The following is a 9173-nucleotide window of genomic DNA, read 5'->3' as shown; positions in this document are numbered from 1 at the left end:
TGGTAAATTGTTCCAGTGATTAATTACCTTCACTGTCAAAAATGTATGCCTTATTTACAATCTGAATTTGTCTAGGTTCAACCTTCAGCCATTGGATTGTGCTATACCTTTCTCTGCTAGATTGAAGAGCCCATTACTAAATATTTATTCACCATGTGGATACTTACAGACTGTAATCAAGTTACCCCTTAACCTCTTTGTTAAACTAAACAGATTGAGTAATTTGAGTCTATCACTCTGACAGTGACGCCCCCACTACAAAGACTTGAAAAAATTGTGACCCCCCTACCTTAAATATCAGTAAGTAGATTATGAATAATGCAATTGTAGGTAAGCAAAAACATCTGTGTGCCAGATCAAAGTTTATTTTTACACAGAAACAAACTATGAATTCATTTTTTACAAACTACAAGTCTTACAGAGTCATTCAACAAGAAACTTGTGCTTGTTTTGTACCAGCTAATTATTTTATGCTGGGTTGAACTGAAAAAACACTTAGCAGCAGGTCATTTTCCACGAATAATTTATTCTGTTGCTTTGTTTTTATTGCAACCATCGATGAGAATCCCAATTCACATAAGTATGATGTTGCGAACGGGATTAAAACTTTCAAAGATTCAGTTACAAGTTCGGAATAGTCATGTTTCTGTGCACACGTCTTAGAGGGAAATGAACACTGAAGTGTTTTATCAGATGAAAGCTCGATCAGTTTATCTTGCTTGCAGACTTCCTGTAAATTTGGCAGACTCGACTACTCTTTTATTGAACAGATTAATTATCCATCTCTTGCCAAGTTCTTTGTTGTCAGGAAGGAAATAAACCTGGAGCAGCTTTTTAAGGTTAAGTATATGCTCAATCGTAATATTGTTAATTGTTCAATGTCTACACTCTTGTCATTGCCAATAAATTTCATGAACTCGCTTCTCAGAGGAAATGACAGAAAATTTCATTCTGAAGCTGAACAGACCAGGCTCCAAGCTTTTTTCCAAAGGCTCTCACTTTGTCTCCCAACACCATTATGTTTTTGTGTCATCCTTGAAAACTCATATTCAGCTCATTCAGATGACTGAAGACATCTGCTAAGTAAGCCAACTGAAGAAGCCAAGATGGATCACTGAATGATATAGCAAAAGGAGACATTTGATCCTGTAGGAACATAAGTACTTCAGCTCACAATTCAAAAAGTCTGGTAAACACTTTTCCCTGTGAAAGTCACCTCACTTCAGTGTGCAAGAGAAGACTTTTATGAAGTGCACCTATTTCATCACATAAAGCTGCAAACAGACGAGCTGATAGAGGCCAGCCTTTTATGAAATTCACAACTTTTACAGACTCATCGATTACCTGATGCAACTCACAAAACATTCCTTTTGCATCAAGTGCTAACCAATATAAGAAGCAACGGGTCCAAATTGCATGTAGCATAATTGTTTTTAATCTTGCCACAAGTCCCCTGTTCTTGCCAATCATTGCTTTGGCACTGTCACTGCATGTAACAATACATTTTTTTCAATAAATTTAAAAATATTTGGTAGCTTCAACAAACATGTTAAAGAGACATTCACTGGTTGTGTGGCTAACCAGCTTTACAGAAGACCATGTTTTACTCCACAGAATCATCTGAATTATATCCAACAAAAGCTAAGAACTGTGCTGAGCTTGAAACATCCGTTGATTTATCAAATTGAAGAGCTAGGAATTCACACCATTTTAACTTTTCTTTCACTTGCTCATGAATGCCATTTCATTAATATGTCACAAAACTATACCATTTGATAAAGGAATAGCTTTAAGCTTATTTGCCTCTTCATGGCTGAGCCCGCTTGTAACCGTATCTAATGCCACAGGAAGTATGAGATTTTCAGCTATTGTACGTGCCTGACATGTAACATGAGATCTGAAGCTTCACGAGCATTCTTATTGACGTTACTTGTATTCCACATCAGTGTTTGCTGGCTATTCAAGCTGTTCAGTCTTCTCTGGAAGAACTCAAGAGGCTTGTTCTTTGACTGTGGACATTTACTTTAATTTCAAAGCCTTTATGCTTTCAGCACTTAGCACTTCACCACACACAACACAATGAGGTTTATTTTTGATTGCTGTAAAACCGCAAGTTAAATAGCTGCAGTCGTAATTTCTGCATGTCACCTTCTTCACTCTTTCATTCTGTGAGGCACTTGGCTGGGCTCTCTTTAAAAATTTATCTATTGCACAAGGAGGCCAGGCTGAAAAGTTTGCATGCAGTACTATTTGCTAGCTGTGAAGAACAACACCACTGCCTGGATGAAAATGGATGAACTATTTTGGCTGAAGTTTGCCAAAGAAAAAAAACCAGCCTGAGGCAGACACCTGGCATGAAAAATTTCAAACCGCATGGTTAAAGTTTCGCAAAGTTATAAGCAACTGAAAATAGTGTTTTATAATGGCAACCTTAATAATAGGCCGACCTACTAGCCTTGCTTATAATAATTCTTCTATGCATAAATCCAATCTGTTTTAGTGCCTGAATTCTCTGCTGCCTGGAAGTGGGTCATGGAGAGTGAGGGAGGTGACCAGGAGGGACATGGTCTAGGCGGGCAGTGGGTTGGGGACCACACTGAGTGGTACAAACGTGAAAATGTGCTCCCATTCTCAGAATGGTGGTGCTTCAGGGGAGATAGGAGGAGAGGCACGCAGTGATGAGCAGGAGACTAATAAGGCATGAAGGGGACACAGGAGACTGGGGAACATGAAGGGAAATGGGAGAGCTAGGAAGGTGTAGGGGGGAGGAAATGCAAAGCCTTTCATCATGTTGATATTTTAAATGATTATAATTTTGAAGGTACAAAACTTCAACTACTTAACGTTTTCATTGTGGATAGAAGCCTCCGAAACTCTTGCATATCCTTCTGACACTCCCTACCTTATATCCAGCTTGGGAAGAACACTGGTCTCACACACACACATGCACCCTGGTACAATACCACATGGACTTGCTGAGGAATTAAAGTTGAAAGTATGTTTCAGTGGAATCCAGCTATCACTAAAAACCAAAACCAAACAAACAAAAAACCCCAACAACCACTTTACAAAAATTTGACATGGTTTAAAAATCCTGAATTGGAAAATATTTGCAAATGAGCAGCTAATGGATCCGTCCACTTCACCAGCCCCATATAATCCTTCATCATCCATTACTAGCTTGCCCAATTTACAACACCCAACCAACTGAAAGATTACCCCCTTATTTTTGCAAAAAAAGTGCCAAAGTCAAAATAAAAAAATATTAATTACAAAAGACTATTTCTTATTCAAGGTTCATTCACAATATATTATAAAAACTGAATCACAGTATCTTCCTCACTAACAACATGGTTGAGTTGCATTTTAGTAATACAGTTACAAATACAAATTTGCAAGGACTACATATGCTTACATAAACCTGCAACATCAAACAGATCAATTTTTCCAATTGTATTCATAGAAATATTTTTGTAGTCCACAACACTATGAGAAAACAGGCAGGAAGCTGAAATATCTTAAGGTACCCAAGGACTAAATCCCTTGTGAAATATTTATTACACATTTGATAGTACATAATATCAATGGTGTGCATCCAATACCCTATTTCCATATTGGAAGGGAAAAAAAGACAAAAAGTAAGATTGCCTGGTAGATGCTGGTCAGGTGAAGTCAGAATGAATGATGAAAAATTATATGGAAGAGTGGAATAGGCCAAATACTTAATTTCCAGACTTTCTAATGTTTGCTTATTTTATATAGCCTATCACAGCTGGTCATCTGAAAACATATTGTATTATTTTATTTTCAATACACAAATCCAAATCCTTATGAGCTACAAAAGTTCTAAATAATCTAATCCTTACAGAATGTTTTCAACCACTTTTCAATTCGAAAAGTTTCCACCTACGGCTAATCTGTGTGCTCTGCTTTTCAAATCGTTTTTCTATCTAACTGTACATTACAGGTAAGGTTTTTTTATTTTTATTATTATATTAATTATTACTATTATTAAAGTAAAATTTTAAATATGCTAGCAACAGCATCTCTCATTCTGAACTATTCCTTTCAGCTGGGTTAATTATGTCATGTACAAAGACATTTGTAGCGCTGGTGTAGAGCTTTGTATAGTTCAAAAGCTTGTCTCTTTCTCCAAGAGAAGTTAGTCCAATGAAAGTTATTATCTCACCCACTTTGTTTCTCATTTATAAAGCCAGAAGTAGAGCACATACAGATAGTCCCCTTCTGTCAATTGCACTGCCCATATTGATGATGTATAGGCACTAAATAATTGGTGGGTTCTATACAGTCATTACCCTATTAGAGATATTTCACTTGATTTCCAACTTTTTGAAACCCCCATTGAATACAGGGACTTCTCCATGGTTTTAGTCCTAATGTTATAATTTCTTTCTTTTAAATATGCTAAACAATTCAGGATAAATCCTCTGCCTCACTGAGTTTAAAACCTGATGGGATAAAGGATTAGACAAAACAGCCACTAGCAGTCGCCAATTCTTTGTCTCCTCCACCAACCCCCTCATGTATAAGAATAGTTACTGTAAATTTCAAGAGGTCAGTCACACTTGGGTAATCTGAATCAGTTTACAAACTATTTCAGCTGGTTTAAGAAATAAATTCAAGTTGGCAAAGCTGTGGGGAATAGTAGTAATGCTGATTGCTACATATGGTTTTTGGCTACCTAGATACATGGATCTGCTATACTGAGCATCCAATTACTCCAGTCTTGACTGTTTTAATTTAATCCTTCAGCTATTTTCCATTCTCTGTAACATTACTTCCCATTTTATAACAATTTAAGCTCCTTTCACAGATCTCTTGTGATTGACAAACTCGCATGTTCCTTGTAGTGCTTTAGCAGAATCATTTTTGTGCATTTTGTTGCAAATATTACAGCCCCGTGTTCCCCTGGGCATTGGTGCATGGAGAGGAGACTGCAGATCTACTCTTGGGAGCAGTAGAATGTGGCGGGGGATGGACATTTTGGAGAAGCGATGGCTCCACAGTTTTGGCATGATCAGGAGAAAGCAATGTCGGGGGTGGGAGGTAGGAGTGGGGCTAGCATTTCTCTGCCTGATTCCCAGCCCCTCCCCCCGCAACACACACACACACATGTATAGAGAGCAGCAGAATAAATTATTGAACACAATTCTGTTTGCCCCTCCATACTGTTGAGTCCCCTGAGGCTTCTTCCCTTTCAACTGGGAAAAATATACCATCAGTAGTGGCAAAGAGATGCCCCATATTTATTTTTTCTGTCTCACTCATTTTCCCTTTTCTACCCACTAGAACCTTAGAAATCACTTCCGAATACACAGTCGGTGCTCGATCCTGCACACTTGTGTACGTGAGCAACTTTGTTCAGGTGAATAGTCCCATTAAGATCACTGGCACTATTGATGTGGGTCTGTGTGAGGGTTTGCTGGATTGGGCCCACAGTTAAAATAGCATTTTTTTATTTTGCTTTTGAGCTGCAACCTTCTTTAGATTAGTTTTTTTCCCCCGGTGTCCAAGATTATTCTCAAAAGAGGAAAGCAATTACAAAACAAAGCAACAACTAGAATCTTAATTTAGACTTGACTCTGCCTCCTGTTTCTCATGGTCTAAATGCTCTTCTGCTTTAGCTCTCAATCCTCTCATGGTCCATAATATTCATCATTAGAGAACAGATATGCACAGCAGTAGAGGAAACAAGATGTTATTCACTGATGTCATATCCACAAGTGCCTGGCTCACTGGAACATTTCTTCTGTAAATAAGCTCCCCTGTAGAAAAAGAAATGTACTTGTGCATGTCTGAACCAGGTAGGACCTTATCATAATGGGAAAGATTCACTACTGGTCTGAGAAAATGCAATCTTTGTATAAATTCTTCTACGAGTCCCTATGCTTTTCTCTGGATATGCTTTCTTTATTGGTATCATTGGGAAAACTGCAAAGACCAAGTATAATAAGTGCAGCTGGTTGAAAATTTTCCTGTGGAAAATGCTGATTTGTTGAAATTGAAATGTTTCATGGGAACATGCCAACATCAATTACATTCCAATGGAAACCTGCCTGGATTCCTGCCAGCTTGCCCACTTGGCTCCTCAGCAGTCCTCCTGGGATAGCTGACTGGGAGCCAAGAGTTTGGAAGCCCTGGCTTTCAGTTAGCTGGCAGTCCCAGGGCTTTCAGACTCCCTGTTTCTCAAACTCCACAGCCTGCCTGGTGGGGAGCTCTCGAGCCAGCACTCCCAGGATTTCTGCCTTCCTGGCAGCCATCCTGGAAGGCTGCCTGGATCCCCGAAGGCCAAAGGGAGGCTGTCCTCCTGTCATCAGCCCAGGGATTCCCCCTCCCACTCCTGCCATCAGCCTGAGGGGGTTCTTGCCCCCTCTCATCATTAGCCTTGGGGTTTCCCTCCCCTTGGTGCTGTGCTGGTGGAGAGGGAGGCCTGGGACAGGCATCAGAACAAGTATGTTTCTGAATCATAATATTACTTTTCCTGGAAATTTCCTAGGTTCAAGGTTCCAATTCAGAACAAATCAAAATCTCAAATACTCTGAAATTTGTGGGACTGATATTCCATTTTCTGGGCAGGCCTGGTAATAAGAACTAGAGAGTAGCCCAAATCAAGATGACAGCGCTCACTAGGATCGGTCAAAAATTTTCTGTCAAAGCTGTTTTTGAAGGTAAATTGGGTTTTCAACTCAATTAATTTTTTTCATGAAGAGTGTCTGCTTTCTACAGAAAACATCAATATCTTCTTAAAAACCCAAATGTCTGAAAAACAAAATATTTCAATTTGCAAATGCTGCCATGGGGCACCATGAGAGTTATAGTTCTGTTGCCTCTTGTCCCCAGCTAGCCTACATCCCCTTTGGTGCACCATGGCCATGGACTGCCTCTTCAAAAGGGAAGACCATGGGGCATCATAGGAGATGAAGTCCAGCTGGGGAGCCTGGCTTAGGAGCCTGGCCTATAGAGAATGGAAACATGAGGCAACCAAACTACAATTCTGATGAAGCACCATGGCAGCATTTGAAAACTAAAATATTTTGGTTTTCAGGTGAAGTTTTTCAGTATTAAAATTTCTCCCCCAAATTTTAAATTTTCTGCAGATTTTTTTTTCAGCTGGCTCTAGATCTAATATTTCCAAAACTTTGGGAAAGATCAGATCCAAACTTTGTGATTGACTTCTCTCTTTACAAGGGCTGAGCCAAAACTCCAGATATGAACAATGCCTTCCCCATCTGAGCTGTAGGAAGGTTTGAAGGTTGGCCCTATCTCTGGTATGAACTGGGTATAAAAGTTTAATAAAACATAAACAAACGGCAACTGACCTGTAATATACAATTTGCCTTTTCTACAAGCATATTTATTGCCCTTTGAGATTAACTCCTGCCAGTTATGCATCACTTGCACTGTCTGTTTTTATGTTTTGTTGAGCCTTTTTGTTGCACAAACTTCCACACGATATTATTTTCTTGGGGATTGTTTGTTTCAATTTGCCAACCCCACAGCTAGTTCTTGGAAAAGTATATCCAAGAAGTCTTGTTTTATTTTATTTATTTATTGCAAAATTATATCATGAAATAGTAGAAAACAAGGTCTCATTAGCTCATGCATTTCATATAATAAATCTCAATGGGTTTGGACTACTTTATAGACACAGTTAAACCAAACTGTACTAGGAAGAAAAAGGGGGTGGGGCATCTTTTTCACATAGTAGGCAGCTGCAGTAACAACTCCTATCCTTCTCATCAAAACAATAATGCCTTCAGAATTATAGATACAAAAATAGAAACTTCATTGAGAGTCTTTCGGAAATTTAGCCCTTTAATTTATGACAGCACAAAATTTCCAAAAGTCCCACATTCAGGAAAGAGTTTTATGAAATGTCTAGAAAACAGAAATGTAGATTTCAATATGCTTTATTGGTAGCTGCGAATTAGTTCTTCAGAGCAGTTGGTCCAGGAGTAAAATGGTGTAGCTCCATTAACTGATTTACAGCAGCCAAGGATCTGGCCTGTTATTTTCAAAATCTGTCAACTTGTTCTCACCGAAGGCCTCCACATTTTATAAACTGTAATGTGAAACAAATGTAAAAATAGTTGCATTTTATGCCACAATGTTATCTGAACACAGGGGACCTAGACACAATTACCTGTATAACAGCAAGAGATTACCTACAGTGCAAGTACTCTTAAGGAGACTGGATCTGTGCTTTGCTCATCTGAATACTGCCATACATACAATCAAGATGCTTTTAACCATCTTGTATTTTCATAACAACACGGCACTTTGGTAAATGCAAATGAAATCTACTGTAGTGGACTATGTGATGGATGAAATATGAAATCAGACTAAGAATGAATGCATAACTCAATAGCTACATGTCACATTGCCAGGGAGTAGCATATAAAGTCCATTAGTACCAAAGAAATGAAGGACAGGAGACTCTCCACGGCATCATTTCCCCCCAAAACAGGTTGAAATTTACAATTTCTCTTTAAAAGAGTCCTTCTGCATAGTGGAAACCCAGCTAAAGCAAATGGAGATGAATGTCAGTGAATACAGGTGTCCTCAGGGAGCTGTAACATCACTGTATCCAGGTGAGCCAGGGCAGACTCTTCCAAATGATGGCTCCCCCTCCCTTTACAATGATCATTTGAGGCCATATGCTCAGAAAAATCACCATGAGGGAAACCTCATGATGGGATCAGTAAGGAATGCCACAAGTTGAAACACATGGTGTTCTAAACCCCCTCAGTGGGTATTTCCTCCCCCCAAGGATATTTGATCTGCACCCAAATTTTGTGCAGTCTAAATTACTTGAAGCCATGGAGGATCCTGATGATCTGTCAGGACAAGAAGAGAAGGAAAATTGAACCTATGTGCTATCTTGTGCCAGGCAATACAAGGATGTGGTCCCCATATGGTATGCATTTCGTCTACTTCAACATTTGGGAATCATTTCCAGCACCACAAGAGGATGCCAGATGGGATTTGTGGAAAATGTATGATTTGTTTGGTCATTAACTAAACTTTGATCATTGCACAGAGAGGGGAGATTGAAGGAGAGAGAAAAGAGGGGGAAAGAAGGATGGGACCTAAGTAATGACACCAGGGGCTTGCTAGGAGGCAGGAGAAGAGATGATATTTTGCCATGCCAT

Source organism: Lepidochelys olivacea (assembly GCF_965140295.1).
Source record: "Lepidochelys olivacea isolate rLepOli2 genome assembly, chromosome: 2".
NCBI lineage: Eukaryota > Metazoa > Chordata > Testudines > Cheloniidae > Lepidochelys > Lepidochelys olivacea.
The sequence above is the reverse complement of the archived record's forward strand: the minus strand, read 5'-3'. Positions refer to the sequence as shown.